The sequence below is a fragment of the Crassostrea angulata genome, chromosome 3 (assembly GCF_025612915.1).
Source record: "Crassostrea angulata isolate pt1a10 chromosome 3, ASM2561291v2, whole genome shotgun sequence".
In the NCBI taxonomy this organism is placed as follows: Eukaryota; Metazoa; Mollusca; class Bivalvia; order Ostreida; family Ostreidae; genus Magallana; species Magallana angulata.
Window position 1 is genome coordinate 15,975,275 of NC_069113.1, and position 12,233 is coordinate 15,987,507.

Sequence of the window (12,233 nt, forward strand, 5' to 3'; positions counted from 1 at the left end):
AACATATGCAGAAAAATTCGCCACTTTCTATTCATTCTTTCAACTTTTCCAACATTAGACAACGAACTGAATAGGCTCTTAATGTAAACTACATGCTTTGCTGCCTGTTACTCAATGTACAGATATACGATTTGTTGATATCCAACACTTTTGTAAAGTCAGGTGAAGTAATCACACAAGGATTACTTAAATAACAGACAAAACCAACTGAAGAATAAAAAACGCTGTACAAGTTGACAAAAAAATGGCTTGGCTTAAGCTTAAGAAGGCTTGGTAGTCAACAAACTACCCACCAGTTCTACCTTAAAATTGTAATAAATTTTTTGCCTTTGATAACTATTTTGTGACGAAAAATTTCTAATAATTTATATTTAAATTTTTGAATATTTTTTATTGTATGAGTAAGAAATGAAATATATCATTTTACAAAAACTCCATATTTGTTGTACCTCAAACTTGCTCTTAACAAAAGAGAAATAAATTTCAGAATAAATGAGACAACCAAATAATCTATACATTGTGGGCAGTTATACATAATGCGGATAGAGAAGACAGGTAATTCAATATGCACACAAATTGTACACGTATTTGTTTCTGTTTTGCATATTGTGTACACAAGTTAGAATATGTTGATTAACTCTGTATTGAAACCACTGCAATTTACTGTCCAGCGAAACAGAAAAAACAATACAGTGGGGCATTGTATATCCGGACTCCAGATATCCTTACGCTTCAATTTACGGACTATTGTATTTGGAAACATAGTGTTTATGTTCCTTTGTTATTAAGAGGCAAGACGACTGCACAAGATTTTTTGATGAAAATAGAAACACATAACATAGTTAAAGATGAAAATAGGCCATTTATTCAAATAAATGACAAAAATGTAAAAAACAGTAAATATTGAGGGGGTCAGACGGGACTAGAAAAACACCACTGATACAAACATAGTGTTTTTGTACGTTATTTTGTCTCATATATCCGGAATTTTGCGTTCCGGATCTGGGCGGTTTTTTTTTACCACAAAAAGACTTACTATAATTTTTGCTTCATTTAACCAGAGACATAAATAACTTGTTATTTATGTCTCTGATTTAACCAGACGGTATCATTTAAGAATACAATAGAAAGAATACGCGTGTCAATTTGGTTTCAGACCTTTTCACCTGCTAGCCCCAATTGAGTAGTTTGTATAAACAATCTGACTTTCCAAATCACTTTGAATAGTATCGACAGTATTGGTTAGCCAGGAATAGTCACACTTAACTTCACCTGACTTAGATATCGTTACACTGTGCAACTGTCAAATCCAAGCATTTTTTAAAACACCCCTCTATTTCAAAGGAAGAATGTACTTATAAAATACATGAATTAAGTGTATTATATTCAAAAAAATTATTTAAAACGAAGTGTCTCAAGTATGTCTAGTTAGATTAAGTCAAAACCAAAAGTATGGGCAGAAAACAAAAAAAACAAAAAGGGAAAGCATGTCAACTGATCGGAAGTGCATTGGTGGAAAATTGACGGGTCTAGAAATAGAGTGTTAAAGAAAATAACTTAAATAGGCACACTTCCCACTTTGACATTATTCATATAGCCTGATGTGGCTATTCTTATAGGTTGCCTAATATTTCCTTACTAAACAACAATTAAAAGCAGAGTTCCTTTTTTAAAAACAAGTGAACTTTAAAGGACAACAGTTTGTTCTTATTTAGTATGAAAGGCAAAGAAAACAGTGTAATTAAATAAATTATCATTTATGACAACAATAGACACATTTCAGATATCCGGACGTTTCACCTATTCGGACCATTGGACTTGGGAACGAACATGTCCGGATAACAGATGCTCCGCTGCACTATGTCTTTGAAAGTTGGCTTTATTTTGATATCGGTATTTGTAATGATAGTTTTTAACACAAATGAAATCATCAGTAAGATTCATGGTAGCGTTAAATAATCAGACCAACCTTTGGAATGATTTTTAATTTGCAGAGATATATCAAGAATTATAACCGGATATGAACGCCATTATTAACTGTTAAGAATCTCCAGTTACATGTAATTCAAATTGAATCTTAATGGTTTCAAACTCTCCTGTCAAATCTGTTACATGTCTTTGATTGTGTGTATCTCCCCTTATTCAAAATAAAAGGCAGGGAAACTATTTAAGCGAATGACTTTTCTTCATTTTTACCGTTTGTTTCCTTCGAAGTCAAGTACTTGATGCAACATTATCACCAATTCAATCACAAATCCACTTCTTTTTAAAGTCAAGTGAGTATATCCCGAAACATACGCTTTTTTCTGCTAAAATTTCTTACATCTGTACACACGGAAGTATTTATCTCTATAAAGTACATGTCCATTGAATTATATATTCCTTTTTTATTCAAATGAATGTGGTCGCAGTTTTTGCTATTCGTCCTTGAAGTACCACTTGTTAATACAGTAAGTATTTATGTTATTGATAGAAAGTTGCTTTTAAGAGGACTCGGTGTTCGTGGTCATTTTTATTCTGTATTGATCTATTTTAGAAGAAGTGTTTTGTAAAAAGGATTAGGAAAAAAATTAAATTTAAAAACTAACATTTTTGGAAATTTTCGTTCCTAAATATTAGTGCAAAGCTTATCATATCATAACTAAAAGTTTAAGGTAGATCTGATGGGAAACTTGTTGTCTACCCAGCGTCCTTAAGTTTGTACATTTATAATTAAGAATATAAGAACGGGCGTGTTTTACTACAAATTCAAGTACACTATATTGGATGTAAGTTCTGACTGTCATTTTAGACATTTTATTATAGTTGTGATTTAGAATAATGCAACCCATTTGTCATTTGTTAGATACATGTATTTAATCCTAAATTTGTAATTTTTAAATACCAATAACAAAAAACCGTTAAGTAAATGTCCTGATTTATAAGTAAAGCGGTCTTCAAGAAATTCAATGTAAGGGTCATGAAAAAATGGTAAGGTAAAGAAGTTTGATTTTGACCTACAATCTTTTTAAAACGCTGTAACACCAGATGTAAAAACAGTTATTTCATCTTGTAGTTTCATTCTATTTCATTATAAATAATCGTAATATGAGACTATTTTGTCAACAAGAAGCATGAAAAATACGTATTTCTTTTGACAATCATTTTGTGTATCAACGATATTAATCAAAGTACCGAAGAACTGACGGGAGTTAATTTTATCGGTGTTTATTTATTTTAAAAATCAATGATATGTTATTTTGCATGACAAGTACAGGTAGTTTCTAATCTGTATTTGAATTACGCACATTTTAATAATATGAATTTTCGGACTTTTTCGACACAAGAATGTTGATAAAACCCCATATATATCATGTTAAGTAATACTAGACTTTGACCCGTGCGTGCACGGGTTGACATTACATATCGGACATTTACGAAATAGGTACATCGACACACCGTATTATTGACATTTACATAACAAAGTTATAAGCCTACATGTACAATAATGCTATTAATTTCACTACACTTTCCTTAGTTTGAATAATCTAACTGTGTCTCGGAAAGGCCCTCACCATAGTTGCAATGTAGAATGCCTCCCATATACCTGTATGTAGCAGAAAATTGCAAAATCGCTCCAGAACGATTTTGGAGAAAATGAATGAAGTTGCCCTGAAAAAAACCAAGTCAAATTCATCATAATAAACCATTTTATGAGACTGTAAATACCTTTCATCTAAAAATTTTAATCCATACAGTGGAAGAATTCAACACTTTTATACCAACGTACACGTATTTTCTTTGCTACAGAGACAATACACGGAAAGCATTCTATCGTAAAACTGGGTCTGTAGGACATAATTCATTTTTACGATAAAACATATTCTATCTTCACTCTATTAAGAAACATTATGTGGATTTTTTTGCATGTTATCAAATATTTTTTGTCATCACGATAACAAAAGGAAGTACATGCAATTAGTTGAAATGTATATTTGTTATTTAATACTTTCTCTCATACGAAATCATTAATATATTATATATGAACAGAATATATAGCAAATTTCCCATGAAAATTTACCCGTATTTGTATTATCATATCTTGGTTTATTCATGCAAATATGAAATTGTGGAAACAGAAACTAAAGATCCCGTTAGCGTGAATGTATTGCACAAGCGCAAGATTGTAAAATCCAAAAAAATCAAGATGATTTCCGGGATTTTTTGAGGAATTTTCGTTGATTATTAATTAGCGAAGCTTAACTGGGAAAAAATAAAAACAAATTGGTAATCTTCAAGTACCAATGATATTTAAAATATTTAAAACAAAAGACAGTATTCTTCCGATTTATCGGTATTAAAGACTAAAAATTCGAGTCTATTATTTTAATGTAGTAGTATAGATTTAAAGATAGAATAAATTCAATCAAACTATGTTTCAGTGATAGAAATATTTCTGGAAAATTTTTGGATCCAAGCAATATTGAACTCTCGTCTCGTTCAACCAAACGCTCGGCTATCGCCATTAATCCCCGACAAGCAAGAGGGACTCTCTGCTTGTCGGAGATTTACAGAGACAGCCGAGCGTCGAGTTGAACGAGACTATATTGAACTCTGGCGTAAGAATACATACAACTACAAAAAATATCTAAATTGTTAGTACCATTTAAAATCCGACTATTTTCAAGGTATTTATAAATATGTTTCCTTGAAAAATAATGCTTTAGCATACATTATTTCTTTATCAATTATTCTCAAGAACTAATTCTTGTCAGCGGTGATGATTCGTGCTTTGGTCCAAACACTGTTTCACTTTCGGTTTGTCAGAGTAACTGCATAGGAGAGTTGATTAAAATCAACTCCCAAAAATACATGTATTATGGTAGTACAGATGCACAAAAGAAATCGGATCATTAATAAAATGGTCAATCCTCTGACGTGCTTTCATTCAGGTGTTTCTCAAGTTCATAGAAAATATGTTATCACTTATCAGTACGAGTAATGACTCTGAATAACTTCCACGATACGTATTGTGAAACTATCTTTTTTTATTAAAACTTCAAAATATTTGGTAATGATTAAAACCTACTCTGTCAAACATGCAATTTCTAATAAAAAATATCTTAATATGTAATCGATAGACTTGAAGAAAAGGCCTGATATTGTTATTATATATTTGTAACATTTTTCATCTTTTTTTCTACAACGATTTCGGTTAGGTTTTATGAGTCAAAAGTATGGGCGAGGATCGCTATTGGTTGAGTATTAGGGTTAGGGGTTATGATTTGGTTTAGGGACATAGCGTTTGGTTATGTCAATTTGTGAAATAATTATGTCGACCTGGTTGATCTCATATTTTTGTTGACTTGCCACTCATCTACGTGTTTCAAGATTCGATAATAAAAATAACATGGTCTCGCCTAATTGGTGCCATATAGTTAAGAGTGTCAATTTAGTAATAACCAATGGACTGAAGCAGAGAGAAAAAATACAATTTCCTATTTGAAAACTTGACTTACATGTAGCTAATATATTTGTGATATTAAAAAATTCAATTATCTTCCGGATTTTGGTATCAAAGAACAAGGAATCGAGTCGATGACTATTGTATAGCGGCGCTAAATTGCAAATATTTTGCCTAATGTTTAATTTGACATGCTTTCTGATAGAAAAAAAAGTATATTTTAGAACATTTTGTGAATTATATACATTTTTCAGGGTATTTTGATGCTACAGTAACACTCGTCTATAGCGAACACGAGCAATAAGATGCGAACTACACAACATTTTTGTTATATCTCCTTTTCTCTTAATTGCACACAGAATGAAGTGTACATCAGACAAAAGGGAGGTACTTTTTGCCAATGGAAGATGTCAAATGCTTAACATTGCGCTGGTTGTTATCTTTGTACTGAGTCTAAAACCAGTAGAGATTACGGGCGCATGTAATAACTACTGTAGCAAACAAACTGGGAAGAAAAACTACCAATGCACGGAAAAAAAAATTAAACGGATACACCTCTTACACATCGTGCGGATTTCTCTGGCTAGATAGATGCTCAAGACGGAGGTATGTTTACAAATAGTGTAGGTGTTGTCCCGTCTCCTTCTTTATTTAATAAAATACAAACTTAATCTGTCCAACTTTCCACTCTTACATAATTTTGTTCTGTTTAAATTAAAAACGACGGGATAAAACAGTAATTTTGATTTGTTTATTCATACATATATTTAATATTCAAATCGTATCATATTTTGATTAGAAGTTGGTACTATCAAGCGTACAAATGCTGCATTACAACATGTTCGGGTACGTATCAGTATATCAATCTTAAAACTTCTCATTCTTATCATCATCCTCTACGGTATAAAAATGCAGTTATTAAATGTATTTTATGTATGTGCTCAGTGGACGGTGGTTGGAGCAGCTGGGGTAGTTGGTCCGTAACAACTGGGGCATGCTCGAGCACCTGTGGACAAGGGTCTCAGACGTACACTAGAACAAGAAGCTGCACGAATCCATCCCCTAAAAACGGGGGTAATAAATGTAATGGGAAAAGTACTGAGGTTAAAAGTAGCAGCTGTTTCATGTCTGAATGTACTGGTAAGCAACTAAATAATTTCACATCAGGAAAAGTAACATTAGTAAATGAAAAACTTTAAAATCAAATAATATCGAAAACAAAAATTTAAATCAGACCATTCCAAATCACATAAAAATTTCATATAAGATGTAAAGACATGCACGGTAAAAAAAAACATACGACACCATGATCAAACAATAACTGTCTGATTTTTCACACGGAGGCGCATCTTCTTCCTGGTCAAGATCAGAACTGAACATAATATGAACAGTGTGTTATACGCGTCATTGTCCGACTTCCATAAAATTAAAACTCATTTATTCAGTGGACGGCGGTTGGAGCAGCTGGGGTAGTTGGTCCCTAACTACGACATGTTCGAGCACCTGTGGACGAGGGTCTAAGACGTACACTGGAACAAGAAGCTGCACAAATCCATCCCCTAAAAACGGAGGGAAAGACTGCGATGGACCAAGTACCCAGAATAAAAATTACATCTGTTTTTCTTCCCATTGTCCAGGTTTTCATATAATAGTTTTCCAATTCACTCCCATAATACTGCATCGCATTGAAAGGGAAATTTACAGAAAACAACTGAATAAGATACAAAAAAGAAAAAAGAGCCTTAAGAACAGTCATTTTGGTTTTTTATGTGATTTGAAAATACCTGCTATGATAATGATAAAGAGCACTATTAAACTTGCAACATTCATCATCAAGTGCAGTACTAGTATGTAGAAATGTTTATTCGGTTAGCATTCTCACTTATGATCAAATTATGGTTATTTAGTGAACGGAGGTTGGGGCGGCTGGGGTAGTTGGTCCCTAACTTCGACATGTTCGAGCACTTGTGGACAAGGGTCTAAGACGTACACAAGAACAAGACGCTGCACAAATCCATCCCCTAAATACGGGGGTACAGGCTGTAATGGGGAAAGTACTGACGTTAATACTAGCAGCTGTTTCGTCTCTGAATGTATTGGTAAACATATAATTAAATTGTTCATTGTGTTAATCAAAATGCAATTTTAATAGGAAAAAAAAATAAAGAAATATAAGCAATTGAAACCAAAAAACCCATACTAATTAATATAAAATCCACAAATATAACTCTAAAAACAAAATATTGCAAATCATTTATTGAAATAACGCATAAGACAGTAACACGGATAAGAGAATATGATTATACAACTACTTTGTCTGAATTTTCACATCGAGAAGAAACCCCTTTCTGGTAAAGATCAGAAATGTACACTAAGGTAACAGTGTATTAATGGACAGTATGTAATATGTGCCATTTTCCTATTTTACATCAAACGTTTTTCATTATTCAGTAGACGGTGGTTGGAACAGCTGGGGTAGTTGGTCCCTAACTACGACATGTTCGAGCACCTGTGGACGAGGGTCTAAGACGTACACGAGAACAAGACGCTGCACAAATCCATCCCCTAAAAACGGAGGGAAAAACTGCAATGGACCAAGTACCCAGAATAAAAATGACACCTGTTTTTCTTCGCATTGTCCAGGTTTTCATATACATTGTTTTCCTATTTGCTCCCATAATATTTAAAGAAAAACCAACAAAACAACTGAATAAGATACAAAACCAAACAAAATAAACAGAAAGCATTAAGAAAAACCATTATACTTTTATGTGATTTAAAACTAGCTGCTATGATAATGATTAAAGCACTATTCAACTCACAACATTTACCATCAAGTGCATGATGTAGAACTGTTTATTTGGTTAACATTCTTACTTATGATCAAATTATGGTTATTTAGTGAACGGAGGCTGGGGCGGCTGGGGAAAATGGACTATGTCCACGACCTGTTCTAGTACATGTGGTCGAGGGTTTCGAACGTATGCAAGAACAAGACGCTGCACAAATCCATCCCCTAAAAACGAAGGAAAAGACTGCAGTGGACTAAGTACTCAGTATTACAATGCCAGCTGTTTAAATACATGTTCAGGTGTGCAAATATCTTTTCGGTATCTTATCTGTGAAAAAAAAATTATTTTATCCATTATAATGCAAATAATAAATACATATACATACTTATTTAGAAAAGTAACAGCAATCGTTTGAATATATACATGTTTATCTATTTTTCATATTTTTCATGATTGTTTGCTATCTGATTTTATAATGTTTATATAAGAATAACAAAGCTATCATATTATGCACGAACATTTTAAATCTTATATTATTTCTCTGTCTATATCGCGGCTCCTTTTGTGTCAGATTTTAAAAAATAATATGTTTTTATATTTCTATATCCTGACATGATATAAATAGTGCCTGTTTGGGAGGGTAACAGTTGAAATTGACACCCCGAGGAAACCATTGTCAACCGACACTAAGCGGAGGTTGACAATGGTTTTCAAGGGGTGTCAATTTCAACTGTTCTCCTCCCAAACAGGCACTATTTATTTTATTATACTGAATGTCTTAACATTAAAGAATTTTTTTACTGCTTTTATTTAGAAATGACGTGAATTCTACGCCGAACCGTACGCGCATAATTAACGCGGATGTAACAATTCGTTGTGTTTCCCGTTGTTAAGTGTGTTGCTAACGCTGAGGGTAATAGAACGGATTATCAACTGTTTCTTAACCAATCAGATTTCAGTATTTAACATGAAAGTATATTGAAATATATCATAACAAAGTATAGTATCAACACTTTCTATTAAAATTTTCTATTATATATATTATGTAAAAGTTGATTGAACACCTCTTTATTACCTGAAATCTTCAATGAAAAAAATCAGGGTAGCAAGGAATACAATGTAACAAATTACCACCATTTAACTTTTGAATTTAGTTTTGATTTGACACACTTTGAGAAAACCTGCCCAGGAAGTAACTATATTTTGTTAACTGTAATTATAATTACTACATGTTGATATACCAATATGTTTTTTTTTCATTTAAATCTCAGTTTAAATTATTACTATTTGTTTTTTGTTCAGAGAGGAGTGGTTGGGGCAGCTGGGGTAGTTGGTCCCTATCCACGACTTGTTCCAGCACCTGTGGACAAGGGTCTCAGACGTATACTAGAACAAGGCGCTGTACAAATCCATCTCCTGAAAAAGGAGGGAAAGACTGCATTGGACAAAGTGCAGAATATAAAAATAACAGCTGTTTTATCACTCAGTGTCCAGGTATGCGTATGTTTAATTTTCTAATTCATTTGCTAAGTAGAAAATGGTTTTAGTAAGTGAACTTTCATATTAAAAGCCTTTTTTAAATAAAATGAAGTAATATCCGGTCAGTAATGAAAATTGTATTGTTGCAGGACATTCAAAATATAAAATCAGTTTAACATATTTTAAACTTTTTTGTCAAAGTTTAGACAACTATGGAAAAAGTCAACAAACAATATCAGACTTTAATTAAACTTTGTTTTGTTTTTAAAATCTCAGCGTTAATTAATATCTAATTTTTATTATCTCATAACTCAAACATAAGACCATCAAGTTATTTCAGCATTTCACTGTAAGTATTCTCATTGCATTGTATATTATACGTTTTATTTGTTCAAATTCTCAGTCTTAATCTAATTTGTTTGTTTAGTAAATTACGCATGGGACATGTGGGGTAGTTGGTTCTTGTCCAGGACCTGCACTAGTACGTGCGGCCAAGGGTATCGGACGTACACGAGATCGCGACGCTGTACGAATCAATCCACTGAAAACGAGGAAATAGATTGCGATGGACAAAGTACAGAATATAGAAATGACACCTGTTTCCTTACTCATTGTCCAGGTGAGTGTTCAAATGTTACATTTTCTTGTTCTGTGTTTCATTATTAGAGTTCTTTATCAAAAGGGGAAAGTAATTTTTCACCAAATATATATATATATATATATATATATATATATATATATATATATATATATAAGCAAGCTTATATAAATAGAATAGACTTTTCAGAACAAATATAATACATGTAGCAAATCATGAATAGTGTAGCAAATTAAAGCATGCTTTTGTAAGTGTTTCCTTAACTTTTGACCTGAGACACTATTCCGGAACTTGCCTTGCTATGAAATAGAACTCCGATTAGCATAGCGTGTGGAATAGAAAAACATATACTGCTTATTTAATAATAATCGTGATTTCGCAATTTTGTTTGTTTTTTAAGCAAATGAAGGTTGGAACAGCTGGGATAGTTGGACCCTGTACACGGCTTGCACCAGTGAGTGTGGTCAAGGGTCGCAGATGTACAAGAGAACAAGACGTTGTATGAATCCTGAAAATGGAGAAATGGACTGCAATGGACTGAGCACCGATTATAAAAATGACAGCTGTTTTATCACTCAGTGTCAAGGTATTTATATACATGTACTAGTACTTATTCTTCTTGACCATAATTTGGACAAAATTACAAAATTGTAAACAAAAAGCATTAAAAACCAACAACATTTTTTTAATTGTGAAATTTAGAAGATGATACATTACAATAAGCAAAATGTAATTTAAAAACAAAATAAAGCAAGCATAGAAAGAAATAAAGCACAACAGAATAAAAATAAACATTCGCGAAACCATATGCAAACGAAAGAAAAACATTCAACAATGGACATGAAGGACAGAAGGCAAAGGTAGGCTTTGATATTTTTTTCATTAGAGTTGATGTAATGGTTATGCATCTCGCCAAGTATGGATGAGAGCAATATTTTATTATATATATATATATATATATATATATATATATATATATATATATATATATATATATATATATATATATTGTCAATATCAGTTCAAATATAAGTTCATTAATCTGAATGTTAACTAAGATCTTATATTTACAAATAGTGATTTGAGTCATCTGGGGTTGATGGTTTGTGCCAATAGATGATTTCTCCAAGACATATGGACCAGCAACTCAGATGTACACGAGAAATAGATACTACGCAAGTCTATTCTCTAAACAGAGGGCTGATTTGATCAAAGTTTAAGAATGATTTGATGACACTTCAGCATACATTTATTTTCCAGTTTCGTTTCTTGATATAAACAATTCAACATGAAAAAGATATGATAGAACTTAAATATTTGAAAAGGATATTCATGAACAAATGCAAAATATCTAATGGTTTATTGTTCGTATAATATTTGGCGCCGTTTGAATTTGACACAATGCACCGTATACATGTTACTTTGACTTGAACTTGATAGGGCGACAATTTAGCATTATTAAAATTGGTATGTGTTTGACTTCTTTCTATAAATTCCATAATGAATTATATCACCATTATCTAACAAAATTATCCAAAAATGTGTTTCGAAAAAAATAAACTATAAATAAACTATAAAATTGGCTTTCAGTCAAGGGCAATACTTATGCTGAAGGAACGTTTGCGAATAGAAACATCATGTCACTTAAACGTATACACTGGACTTCTTGCTGTTCTGTAATCGACTTTCTCGACTTGCAATGATGCATATTTACATGTATATGTATCTATGGTATTTTCATAAATACAATCATATCAGATGTTACAAAATAAAAACAGTACACCCGATTCTCATTAACCTACATTCACAAATATGTATATCTGTGTAAGTGTTCCACACTTTAGGTTTTTATGAAAAAAATCTGCTTTCATTTTACGCTTCATCCCAAATGAAATGTTTGTTATAACTCATTTGTTTAGAT

The 12,233-nt window shown here is 32.2% G+C and overlaps 1 pseudogene; it reads left to right on the forward strand.

Moving 5' to 3' along the window:
* The first annotated feature begins 2,372 nt into the window (after positions 1–2,372).
* Positions 2,373–12,215, forward strand: LOC128175023 (coadhesin-like; annotated as a pseudogene).
* The last annotated feature ends 18 nt before the right edge of the window (positions 12,216–12,233 follow it).